At 46.7% G+C, this 13,442-nt stretch overlaps 1 pseudogene; it reads left to right on the top strand.

The window, feature by feature from the left end:
* The first annotated feature begins 1,294 nt into the window (after nucleotides 1-1,294).
* Nucleotides 1,295-13,442, top strand: part of LOC115162833 (WD repeat-containing protein 81-like) — a 34,691-nt pseudogene continuing 22,543 nt past the window's right edge.

Here is a 13,442-nt window from a genome sequence, read left to right as displayed (position 1 = left end):
AGCCGTACACTCCACAGAGCTGGGCTTTACGGAACAGTGGCCAGAAAAAAAGCCATTGCTTAAAGAACAAAATAAGCAAACATGTTTGGTGTTCTCCAAAAGGCATGTGGGAGACTCCCCAAACATATGGTAGAAGGTACTCTGGTCAGACTGGGAAACTGGTCAGAATTGAAGGAATGATGCATGGTGCTAAATACAGGGAAATTCTTGAGGGAAACCTGTTTCAGTCTTCCAGAGATTTGAGACTGGGATGGAAGTTCATCATCCAGCAGGACAATGACCCTAAGCATACTGCTAAAGCAACACTCGAGTGGTTTAAGGGGAAACATTTAAATGTCTTGGAATGGCCTAGTCAAAGCCCAGACCTCAATCCAATTGAGAATCTGTGGTATGACTTAAAGATTGCTGTAAATCAGCAGAACCCATCCAACTTGAAGGAGCTGGAGCAGTTTTGCCTAGAAGAATGAGCAAAAATCCCAGTGGCGAGATATACCAAGCTTATAGAGACATACCCCAAGAGACATGCAGCTGTAATTGCTACAAAAGGTGGCTCTACAAAGTATTGACTTTGTGGGGGGTGAATAGTTATGCACGCTCAAGTTCAGTTTTTTTGTCTTATTTCTTGTTTGTTTCACGGTAAAAAATATTTTGCATCTTCAAAGTGGTAGGCATGTTGTGTAAATCAAATGATACAAACCCCCCCAAAATCCATTTTAATTCCAGGTTGTAAGGCAACAAAATAGGAAAAATACCAGGGGGGGAATAGTTTCGCAAGCCACTGTAAGGGTGATGGAAATTGGTGGCAAAACTGTAGTAAATGTTTGCTGCCAGATAAAAGATACCATGTGTGTTGAAGGTGGATTTTGTTGCGTTCATTGTTACAGTATATACTGTACAGCACAAGTCTCAAAGAAGTCGAAGAAACTAGACATTACTGTAGCAGCAGCAGAAACGTTTTTGACACACAAGGGTTTTACATCGGAAGGCGTACTGGCGCCGGAAAACCCGCCCATTCAGGTTCCCGGTGAGCCTGTGTAGGGATCAGGTCAGTTTTTTTATTTTTTTTTTTAACAAAAGTGTATTTATTTTGGTAGTTCAGTTTTGGGGGCGATCCTGTTACCATCCCGCATAGTATGTGGTGGGATGCACATTCAATTGTGTAATCGCCAATATACCACAGAAGTAATAGTCTACACATCATATAATTTTAGAGATAATGTACATTTTCGACAACTCGTTTGAAGGAATCACATGCGCGTGCACGGAATAGGGTCACGTGAGTTGTCGTATTCAAAACCTCCTTGGCTGACAAGTTGCTTCTTAAAGAATACACTTGTGCATCTGCTCAAATAGAACATCCCAATTAATTTCAGACTCAGTATGGAACCTGACGTTGTATTAGGTACTGTCACAGGTACGTGAGGAGTTCATATAAGAAAAGTTAGCAAGGTCATCAACTAGCTAGCTGAGATCTGCAGTTAGCTAATTCAATTCTTAGCTAAATTTATCCCGTCCTATTTTTTCAGATAGCTAGCGAGTGTCTCGCTGAATGCATTGCAATTTATTTGTATGCATTACTATAAAGTTTCTTACGACTCGGAGAAATTGAATACTTTTAGCTAGTTAGCTCACAACACTGACATTGCTTGTACCAGCAAAGATGGTGGATATATGAAGGTAGTTAATTCTGCTGTGTATTTAGGCTGTTTACCGTAATAATAAAAACAAGTTCCGGTCTATTTAACTCGGTGTGTATCCCCTAGACACCAATGCAATAGTACCTGGCTGGGTCTGGTCTACTTAATTCATTGATTTGCATTGAACCGCTAGTGGGGTGTCTCTTCCGTCTCTGGTACCAGTCCCGTTCAATAACGGTTGCTACATGCCACTCCCACTACATTCGGTATCACTTACTATATGCCATTGAGGAGGCTGGCGCTGTCTTGCCCACTCCGGAACAGTAAGTGGCGGTAACGTGATGCCAACCACCGAAAAACCCCACCGAAGGAGGCTGCTAGCTAGGCGACCCCGCATTCTGAGCGCTGCTTTCCCTCAAACCCTGTCCTAGCTAGCAGCCTCAATGGGAAACCCTGTCCTAGCTAGCTAGCAGCCTCAATGCGAAACCCTGTCCTAGCTAGCTAGCATCCTCAATGGGAAACCCTGTCCTAGCTAGCTAGCAGCCTCAATGGGAAACACTGTCCTAGCTAGCTGGCAGCCTCAATGTGAAACCCTGTCCTAGCTAGCTGGCAGCCTCAATGGGAAACCCTGTCCTAGCTAGCTGGCAGCCTCAATGGGAAACCCTGTCCTAGCTAGCTGGCAGCCTCAATGCGAAACCCTGTCCTAGCTAGCTGGCAGCCTCAATGGGAAACCCTGTCCTAGCTAGCTAGCAGCCTCAATGGGAAACCCTGTCCTAGCTAGCTAGCAGCCTCAATGCGAAACCCTGTCCTAGCTAGCTAGCAGCCTCAATGGGAAACCCTGTCCTAGCTAGCTAGCAACCTCAATGGGAAACCCTGTCCTAACTAGCTAGCAGCCTCAATGCGAAACCCTGTCCTAGCTAGCTAGCAGCCTCAATGCGAAACCCTGTCCTAGCTAGCTAGCAGCCTCAATGGGAAACCCTGTCCTAGCTAGCTAGCAGCCTCAATGGGAAACCCTGTCCTAACTAGCTAGCAGCCTCAATGGGAAACCCTGTCCTAGCTAGCTAGCAGCCTCAATGGGAAACCCTGTCCTAGCTAGTGTTAATGTTGCGACAGTTTGTTTCTGGTAATAGAAGTTATGCATACAATTAGCCAGTTCAACCCTAACACTAGCTAGCAGCCTCAATGGGAAACCCTGTCCCAGCTAGCTAGCAGCTCAATGGCAGTAGTAAGTGACGCGTGCCATGTAGTAAACGCGTTCTGCAGAAAGACCCTTCTCGTCTCCCTTAGGCTAAGCTCTGCTCCCATGGCTCCTACTGCCTGTCCAATGGCTTAGTGGATAATCAGCAGCTCTCATCTTCATATTGTCTTCTTCCACTGAGCTTTCACTTGTTGCACTTGTGTTGATTAGCTGGCTGGATCTATTTTCTTCTAGGCAGTAGGAGTCATGTGAGTTGAGGTATCTTAACAAGACATTAAAATTCACATCCTCTCAACCTCACATTTTATTTGTCACATGCTTTGTAAACAACAGGTTTTATTTTTTAAAACGTTTGTTCTTAACTGACTTGCCTAGTTAAACTAATTCTTATTTACTGCCTCGTTCAGGTGTAGAACGACATATTTTTTTTTTACCTTGTCAGCTCGGGGATTCGATCTAACAACCTTTCGGTTACTGGCCCAACACTCCAACCACTAGGCTACATGCCACCCCACAACAAATAAATGCACCATGAGTAATGATAACATGGCTATATACACAGGGTACCAGTACTGAGTCGATGTGCAGGGGTACGTGGTAATTGAGGTAGATATGTACACGGTACAGTACATACTGTACCGTGTACATGTTTAAAATTGTAATGCAACTTGGTAATTTATATTCTATTTCAAATGTTTCACAGGAAACATCATCAGACACTTCCTCCTTCAATGGAAGAGTGAGAGAGTCATCCTCTGTGCTGGAGGGAGCCATTATTGGGAGGACAGTAGGATAGTGTGTCTGTCTGTCAGACCTGGAGGAGTAGGTCACCATGGAGTGGCTAGTGTCGGCTGTAGGGAAGGACCTAGGGTTGGACCGTTGGCAGCTGGGTCCAGGGCCCTGGCCTCAAGAGCTGGTGGCCCTGGTCCCCACCCACTGGGTGATGGGCCTAAGGGAGAGGTGGGTCATCCGTTGTGCCCGTTGAGAGAGCGCCAGTGAGCCTGAGATTCGCACCTACCTCTAGCGCTCCCTGGTGAAGCTGCCTCCTGGCTGGCCCTGTGTGTGCATCCAGGGCTTGAGGAAAAGCAAGCTGAGCTACAGGCTGGCAAGGGACCCAGGCTGTCAACTAGTCTCCCAGGATTCTTTCATGAAGACCATGCAGGGGGTATCACAACATAATTTCAGGTATTGTTCCAGTTAATTGCGTAAATATTTTTTGTGGGTCAACTTTAATTGCGAAATAACAGCATTATACAGTATTTTAAGCACTTAGATATAAGTAGTTAAAATGTGAAACTCCTAATAAATGAATTGTCAAATTTTGGCCTGAAAATGTAATACATTTATGAATGTGTGATAAAACATGGTTGAGAGTCGTTACGGTATTCATCTGTTTTGGTCCTTTCACAGAAACCTGTGGTGCGAGGCTCATCACAGCCACGTGTAGCACTATGCAGGGGCTACAGAACAGATGCATGTAGCAGCCATAGATGCTTTGTGCCAAGCGCTGCAAAAGCTCTTCTGCTCTACGTTCGTCTCATCCCTCTCCCCTGCCAGAGACAAGGACAAAGACAACCCATTCTCCCCAACCAGCTCTTCCTCCTTCACTAAGCACCCCTCAGACCAACTGTGTCCTAACGTCCTCTCTGCTGAGTGCCTACTGGAGTCAGCAGAGATGCTCTACGTGGTTCTCCCTTACACCCAGTACTCACTCCACGACATCGTCAGCTACAGCCCAGCCAAGCTGGCCAACAGCCATGCCAAAGTGCGGTTCATCCTCTACCAGTTACTCATCGCGTTGCGGGCCTGACATGCATCGGGGCTGTCCGGTGGAGATCTCTCCCTGCAGGACATAGCGGTGGACGAGCAGGTCTGCAGCCACCTCAAGGTCAACCTGGCCCAGTATGAAAAGCTGGGGGAGGACAGAGAGGCTGACTGCTATGTTACAGAAGGAAAAGTCCCAAGAAGCTTCAAGGCGAGGGATCAGAGCTCAGGTGTAACCGTGATAAGAGGCTGTGTAGAGATTGTTTTAAAGAGTTCAAGTCCTTGGTCCTGGACTGGGTCCATGGTAGAGTCAGCAACTTCTGCTACCTGATGGAGCTGAACAAGTTAGCTGGACGGCGGGAGGGAGACCCTAACTACCACCCGGTCCTGGCCTGAGTGGTGGACTTCACTGTGCCATATGGGAGGTTCCAGGACCTCAGACGGTCCAAGTTCAGGCTGAACAAAGGAGACAAGCAGCTGGACTTTACCTATGAGATGACCAAAGAGGCCCTTGCAGCAGCGGTGGCTAACGGAGGTGGGGCAGGCAGTATTATAGGAGACCTGGGTCTGGGTGGGTCTGTAGGAGCCGGTGGTTCAGGGCAGTCTGAACACCTACACGTGCCCCATCACATCCCAGACGTGTTATCAGACATCACCTACTACGTCTACAGGGCCCGGCAGACACCCAAGACAGTGCTGTGCAGCCATGTCAATTCTCAGTGGGAACCGAACGAATACCCAGCCAGTATGGAACGCATCCAGAGCTGGACCCCGGATGAGTGTATCCCAGAGTTCTACACAGATCCCTCCATATCCCTGCTCCATCCACCCTGACATGCCGGATCTGGAAGTTACCCTGTGGTGTAACTCCTGTGAGGAGTTCATCGAGGTGCACAGATGCCTCTTGGAGAGCATAGAGGTGTCTCAGCAGCTGCACTACTGGATAGACCTGACGTTCGGCTACAAGCTGTCCGGTAAAGAAGCCAACAAGGGCAAGAACGTGTGCCTGCACCTGGTGGACAACCACACCCATCTGACCAGGTACGGAGTGGTCCAGCTGTTTGACCAGCCCCACCCACCCACCCCGCCTTGCACCTTACCAGTACTCGCCACCTGAACCCCCTCTGCTAGGCCCCTCCTCTCTCAACGTGCCTCCTCCACAGATCCCAACGCTAGATGCCATGGTGGACGGAATGGTCCCAGGCTACGGGGTGGACCATGATGGCCCGAGATGAAGAGCTAGGACACGGTATGGAGGCTCTAGACTCACTCAATGGAGGGCCCTCCACTGGCACCTCCACTACCTCCTCCGTCCCTCTACCTCTCATCAGCACCGCAAGGTCTGGGGGGAAGACTGGAGGAGAGCACCCAGCCATGGTGGTGTCCCAGTCGCCCAGCTCTGTCCCTGGGGAGTGGACATCAGGTAATGCCACCTGGGCTCTGGCATATGCAATGCCATGCTACAGAGAGGGGGCACCATAAACAAGGAGCACGGATGACTTCAAGATCACCCTGCCTGAGGGCTTCAGTCCCCTTCAACCTCTGGAAGAGCTGGAGAAACTGAACAACTTCCTGGTGAATAGCCTCCATGCAGAAGTCTGGCACCAATCTGACTCCAGGAAGGAGAGGACAGGAGCTCCACAATGTCTCCCCTGTCTAGCAGAACTCTACCAGAGGGACATGCAGCCTCTGGGCGTCATAGCAGAGATCTTCTACTCGTCTAAACTGCGGGGTGTGAAACCAGGCACCCCCCTGAGTGAGCGCTTCCAGGCTGTGATAAAGCTATGTTCGGCCAGCCTGCGTGACGTGCCACTGCCACTGCATCATGCTCTTGGAAACACTGCTAAATCTACGGCAGCACTCCTCCAAAGCCAATGTAGAGAAACCATGTTGTCCTCCACCTCTTCTATTTAAATACGACCCCATTTATGAGGGTCTCCCACCACCAAACCCCTGTCAGTTACTGAGCCCCATCCTCTCCCCATTGCCTTTCCCCACCTATTTCCCTGCCCTCTACCATTTCATCTACTCCTATCATTTCATGATGGAGACCACCTGCAGCCTTCTAAGTCGCGATGTGGTCCACCTATGGCAGCAGCTGGAGACACTGTTACAGGGAGTCATCACAGCTGAGGGGCTGGAGATCCTCCTGCCCTTTGTGCTGGCGCTCATGCTAGAGGAGTCCACTGCTGTGCATGCTGCCTGGTACCTGTTTGAGCCCATCTCTAGGGTACTTGGGCCCAGAAACACGGCCAAGTATCTTCTGATGCCCCTGGTCAGTGTGCATTAGATCTTGCGGTGCCTCAGAGGTTGCTTCTACCTCTACACAGACTGCTTTGTTCTGCAGCTGATTATCAGACTGGGCCTGCAGGCCTTCCTGTCCAGCCTCCTGCCACATGTGCTCCAGATAATCTCTGGCTTTGAGAGCTGCAGCTCGGGCTTCAGGCCCCAAAGGGAGGCCAGCAAAGGCCTGAGGGGAGGGGCATTTGACCTTGGAGAGGAGGAGGACTACCAGGAAGGCAGGCCATCCTCAGGCTCTGTGAGTGGGAAGGTGGGAGGGGGCAGTGGAGGGGCTGGGGTTGTAGGGGTGGGGGGAGATCCAGAGCTGGTGGACTACTCCTCAGGTGTTAGCTTCAATGACCAGGTGTTCCTCTCAGAGGGTGAGGACTACCAGAATGGCTTCTACGTAAACAATGGAGCAGGGGGAGTTACTGGGGGGAAACTGCAGAGTCAGAACTCACCAGCAGGAGGCAACGAGCAGGACCAGGTGTCTTTGAGCTTGGGGAAGCTGAGTGACAAGGGCAGCACTAGCCAGGTCTCTATCGGAGATGCCGACTCCACTTGGGACCGAGCCAGTCTGAAGTCAGCTGACAGCAGCCAGGACTTGAAGCAGGCCAGCGAGGGACGGGAGCTGGAGGAAGAGACTGAGACAGACTGAGGAAGGGAAGGAGAGAGGGACAGGGGAGGGCAGGGGTCCCAGCCTAGAACTGACTTTATCTGGCTGCACAGAGGAGACAGTGGCCACCCTGGAGGGTGAGTTTATCAATGGCATGGATTTGGAGGATTCACAGAAAGACATGGTGGGAGAGGAGGAGGAGGAAGAGCATGACCCGTCAGAGGAGGAGGAGGAAAAAGATCCTTCTAGGTGAGATTCTACTAACATATCATAACCACACTGTGTGTGTGAGTATGAGAGCGAGTGGGTAGATGTGAGTTTAGCAGAGTGTGTAATAAGCCTATCTGAGTGAGAGGATATCAACACCTAACCACTTATGTCACTCCTGCAGTCTGATTCTAGAATTCTGCTCTGAGCTCCAGAACCATAACCACATGCTCTAGATCTGTTAGAATTCTTCTCTGAATTACAGAACCTATTCTGTTCAGAATTCATGACAGGAAAAGATAATGATTGCATGTTTTATTATTAGGTTAGAAACTGAATATGTGCTTATCATATGATCTCTGGTCTTTGCTGAAGAAATAACTAAGTACAGTGTCTTCATTAGACACTATAGGGTTACAAGTTATGACAGTATACAGAAAAGCTGTTGGTTATGCCCGTAGGCTAAATCATACAGCGTTCATGGCATTCACTTCACATAGGGAAGAGCAGGAAGGTGGTGTAGTGACTGGAAGTCGATAGCCCGCAGGGAGACTCATGCACACCACGTCCCCCAGTCGAGAACCACCACGTTGGAAATTGGTTCGTTGTTGCTGCTGTGGAGTTTTTTCACCTTTTATACAAGTTCACACCCAGCAAAGCAGAGCCCCGGCGGTCCATGGTGGTGAATCTGAAGTAGTATACTTCTTTCACTGGTGCTGTGAAGATACCTGTTTCAGAGGGGAAAATGGGGAGGGATCAAATTTATTTCAAATCAAATTTATTTATAAAGCCCTTCTTACATCAGCTGATATCTCAAAGTGTTGTACAGAAACCCAGCCTAAAACCCCAAACAGCAAGCAATGCAGGTGTAGAAGAACAGTGGCTAGGAAAAACTCCCTAGAAAGGCCAGAACATAGGAAGAAACCTAGAGAGGAACCTAGGCTATGAGGGGTGGCCAGTCCTCTTCTGGCTGTGCCGGGTGGCGATTATAACAGAACATGGCCAAGATGTTCAAATGTTCATAGATGACCAACAGGGTCAAATAATAATAATCACAGTGGTTGTCGAGGGTGCAACAGGTCAGCACCTCAGGAGTAAATGTCAGTTGGCTTTTCGTAGCCGATCACATTGAGTATCTCTACCGCTCCTGCTGTCTGTAGAGAGTTGAAAACAGCAGGTCTGGGACAGGTAGCACGTCCGGTGAACAGGTCAGGGTTCCATAGCCACAGGCAGAACAGTTGAAACTGGAGCAGCAGCACGGCCAGGTGGACTGGGGACAGCAAGGAGTCATAAGGCCAGGTAGTCCTGAGGCATGGGCTCAGGTCGAGAGAGGTCGAGAGAGAGAAAATACTTTAATTCACACAGGACACCGGATAAGACAGGAGGAATACTCCAGATATTCAGACTGACCCTAGCCCCCCAACGCATAAATACTGGAGGCTGAGACAGGAGGGGTCGGGAGACACTGTGGCCCCATCCGACGATACCCCCGGACAGGGCCAAACAGGCAGGATATAACCCCACCCACTTTGCCAAAGCACAGCCCCCACACCACTAGAGGGATATCTTCAACCACCAACTTACCATCCTGAGACAAGGCCGGGTATAGCCCACAAAGATCTCCGCCACGACACAACCCAAGGGAGGGGCGCCAACCCAGACAGGAAGATCAAGTCAGTGACTCAACCCACTCAAGTGACGCACCCCTCCTAGGGACGGCATGGAAGAGCACCAGTAAGCCAGTGACTCAGCCCCTGTAATAGGGTTAGAGGCAGAGAATTCTTTTATTTTTTTTATTTCACCTTTATTTAACCAGGTAGGCAAGTTGAGAACAAGTTCTCATTTACAATTGCGACCTGGCCAAGATAAAGCAAAGCAGTTCGACAACATACAACAACACAGAGTTACACATGGAGTAAACAACATACAGTCAATAATACAGTAGAAAAAAATAAGACTATATACAATGTGAGCAAATGATGTGAGATAAGGGAGGTAAAGGCAAAAAAATGCCATGGTGGCAAAGTAAATAAAGTATAGCAAGAAAAACACTGGAATAGTAGATTTGTAGTTTGAAGAAAGTTCAAAGTTCAAATCTAAATAATATGGTGCAAAAGAGCAAAATAAATAAAATAAATAAATACAGTAGGGGAAGTGGTAGTAGTTTGGGCTAAATTATAGATGGGCTATGTACAGGTGCAGTGATCTGTGAGCTGCTCTGACAGCTGGTGCTTAAAGCTAGTGAGGGAGATAAGTGTTTCCAGTTTCAGAGATTTTTGTAGTTCGTTCCAGTCATTGGCAGCAGAGAACTGGAAGGAGAGACGACCAAAGGAGGAGTTGGCTTTAGGGGTGACCAGAGAGATATACCTGCTGGAGCGCGTGCTACAGGTGGGTGCTGCTATGGTGACCAGTGAGCGGAGATAAGGGGGGACTTTACCTAGCAGGGTCTTGTAGATGACCTGGAGCCAATGTGTTTGGCGACGATTATGAAGGGAAGGCCAGCCAACGAGAGCATACAGGTCGCAGTGGTGGGAATCCCAGTGGAGAGAGGGGAACCGGCCAGGCAGAGACAGCAAGGGTGGTTCGTTGCTCCAGTGCCTTTCCGTTCACCTTCACACTCCTGGGCCAGACTACACTCAATCATAGGACCTACTGAAGAGATGAGTCTTCAATAAAGACTTAAAGGTTGAGACCGAGTCTGCGTCTCTCACATGGGTAGACAGACCATTCCATAAAAATGGAGCTCTATCGGAGAAAGCCCTGCCTCCAGCTGTTTGCTTACAAATTCTAGGGACAATAAGGAGGCCTGTGTCTTGTGACCGTAGCGTACGTGTAGGTATGTACGGCAGGACCAAATCGGAAAGATAGGTAGGAGCAAGCCCATGTAATGCTTTGTAGGTTAGCAGTAGAACCTTGAAATCAGCCCTTGCCTTAACAGAAAGCCAGTGTAGGGAGGCTAGCACTGGAGTAATATGATACAAATGTTGGGTTCTAGTCAAGATTCTAGCAGCCGTGTTTAGCACTAACTGAAGTTTATTTAGTGCTTTATCCAGGTAGCCGGAAAGTAGAGCATTGCAGTAGTCTAACCTAGAAGTGACAAAAGCATGGCTCAACAATGTAGGTCTCTTATAGACATGTACGTTGGTGTGTAAGCACTGAAGATGCCACCTGTATTTGGGCTGTAGGCCCTGCCAATGTTGGATGACGGTTTTGTAGACCAATGTGGTTTCAGTGTTGAAGGGTCTGACATGCATTGCTCCCGAGTTCAATAAAGAGGTGTAGAATGCCACCTTGGGTCTGCCTGCGCCGCAGACACAGGAGAGAACACAACATTAACCATTTGTAACTATTGTTCAAAACATCAAGTTTGTTCAATAAACATATTGAACTAGATTTGTTGAACAATAGTTAGTTTGCGTATAATTTGTGTTTAGTTCACATCTGTTTTACCTGCATTCTCTGTCTTCTGATCCCACACCTGGCTCTCACTGTTTGTCATTCTGGCCTCTCAGGCTAAAGTGCCAAGGGAAAAAAACATTCAACATTGAGAAACAATTAGGCCTATTTGCTCAAAAGTGCACTTGGAAGACTCCCACATCCTACTGTCGCAGTCTGGAATATACCCTACCCTTCAGTGTTTGTAGAAAATATCTGGTATATGAATGCCTATTGTTACTACAGCTCTTTTTACCATAACATCACCCCAAAAGCAGTCTTACTATATCACCCCCAAAGTAGGTCTCTTTAACGATGTTAAATAGGCTAATGTTCCATTGTTCATGTTTTCAACTTCTAACGAGAGTTCCAGTAAAATAATCTCTGCTGTTTGTGTGGAGAAAAAAAAGGTTTTGTGATATAGGGTGACGTCTCACTGCTCAGAGTTGGTGAAAATGCGCTTTGGTGATGAAGTTTCACTTCCCTATGTTAATAAAATACATTTTACCTAGACAAATATGATTGTTCATGTTCTGAATCGTTGAGTGGGGTCTTTCTCTAACATATCATTAACATTATATCCGAGCTCTGTTGACATAGCAGTTCAGGTTTCTTTTACGTTTTGTGGTCATCTTACAAGTTGTTTTCCACGGGTCACAAAAAGATAAATTGGCATTACACTATCTGAGTTAAATGTGAAAGGCTTTGAAAATAAGACGCTTGGTATACGCTCAATGCTCCATTGACATTTCAGAGATATGCTAGTTTTTGTGAAATCTTCTAAAAAGAACAGGAATTTCAAATTAATTTGAAAAGCGTATATACTAAAATATGAAAATACTATTGTAATGTCTAAAAATCAATATTGATCTTACCTCTATTGTTTGTTTTATGTTCTGCAGATTCGAGAAGATGACGAGTTCAACAAAGTGAGCCCGTCAGGTAGCCAGTAGCCTTAAGTCTGGCATAGAATCCAGCCTAGCTGACGCGATGCAATTTTCTGAATTCTTTACCACATTTTTTCTTAGGCCTCCATTGATTTAGTCACTAATTCTGGCCATCCTACTATATATTATCTTAACATCTTCATCTGTTTTAAAAGTTTTCAGTGTAGGTCCTATGATGACAAATGATACTCTACCGGTGTTCTCTGTCTTCAGCTCCTCCACCTGTTTCTCACTGTCCATCAGTTTGGCCTCCATGTTTCTCAGCTCCACTGTCTGTTCCACCACCATGTCTCTCAGCGATCTCATTTCAGTCCAGATATCAGGGCTGGTACTTTCACTCCCTTTATCCCTCCTTCTACTATCCCCCTGAACCCATGCCCCAGACAGACAGACCAGCAACACCAGCAGAGTTACAGCAGCACCCTTCATTCTTAAACAATGCCTCGTCATTAAATCTCTACAGTAGTCTACTGAGTGAAATTGTCTTTATACACACATCCAGAAAATACAAAGTTGAATGCTACAGTGCTGGACTTTGCCCTGGACAAATGTAGCCTGAAATTCAGACCTGTTTTGTGCTAACATTACCCTCCTTCAAATAAAAATCAAATCACATTTTATTTGTCACGTGCGCCGAATACAACAGGTGTCGACCTTACCGTGAAATGCTTACTAAACCAACATTGCAGTTTTAAGAAAATAGTTAAGAACATATTTACAAAATAAAGTAAAAAAATATATAATAATATATATGCAGTACTAGTCAAAAGTTTGGACACACCTACTCATTCAAGGGTTTTTCTTAATTTTGTACTATTTTCTAAATTGTAGAATATTAGTGAAGACATCAAAACTATGAAATAACACATATGGAATCATGTAGTAACCAAAAAAGTGTTCAACAAATCTACATGTATTTGAGATTCTTCAAAGTAGCCACCCTTTGCCTTGATGACAGCTTTGCACACTCTTGGCATTCTCTTCACACTCTTGGCATTCTCTTCACACTCTTGGCATTCTTTAACACTATTATTCTACAATGTAGAAAACCTTTGACTGGTACTGTGTATACATCAATACACTTCTGTTCAAAAGTTTGGGTTCCCTTAGAAATGTCCTTGTTTTTGAAAGAAAAGCAGATTTTTCTTGTCCATTAAAATAACATCAAATTAATCATAAATACAGTGTAGACATTGTTAATGTTGTAAATGAATATTGTAGCTGGAAACAGTCGATTTTTAATTGAATATCTACATAGGCGTACAGAGGCCAACTGAGCAAGAGGACAAGTACATTAGTGTCTACTTTGAGAAACCGATGTCTCACAAGTCCTCAACTGGCAGCATTGTTAAATAGTA

The sequence above is a fragment of the Salmo trutta genome, chromosome 26 (genome assembly GCF_901001165.1).
Source record: "Salmo trutta chromosome 26, fSalTru1.1, whole genome shotgun sequence".
NCBI lineage: Eukaryota > Metazoa > Chordata > Actinopteri > Salmoniformes > Salmonidae > Salmo > Salmo trutta.
The sequence above is the reverse complement of the archived record's forward strand: the minus strand, read 5'-3'. Positions and strand labels throughout refer to the sequence as shown.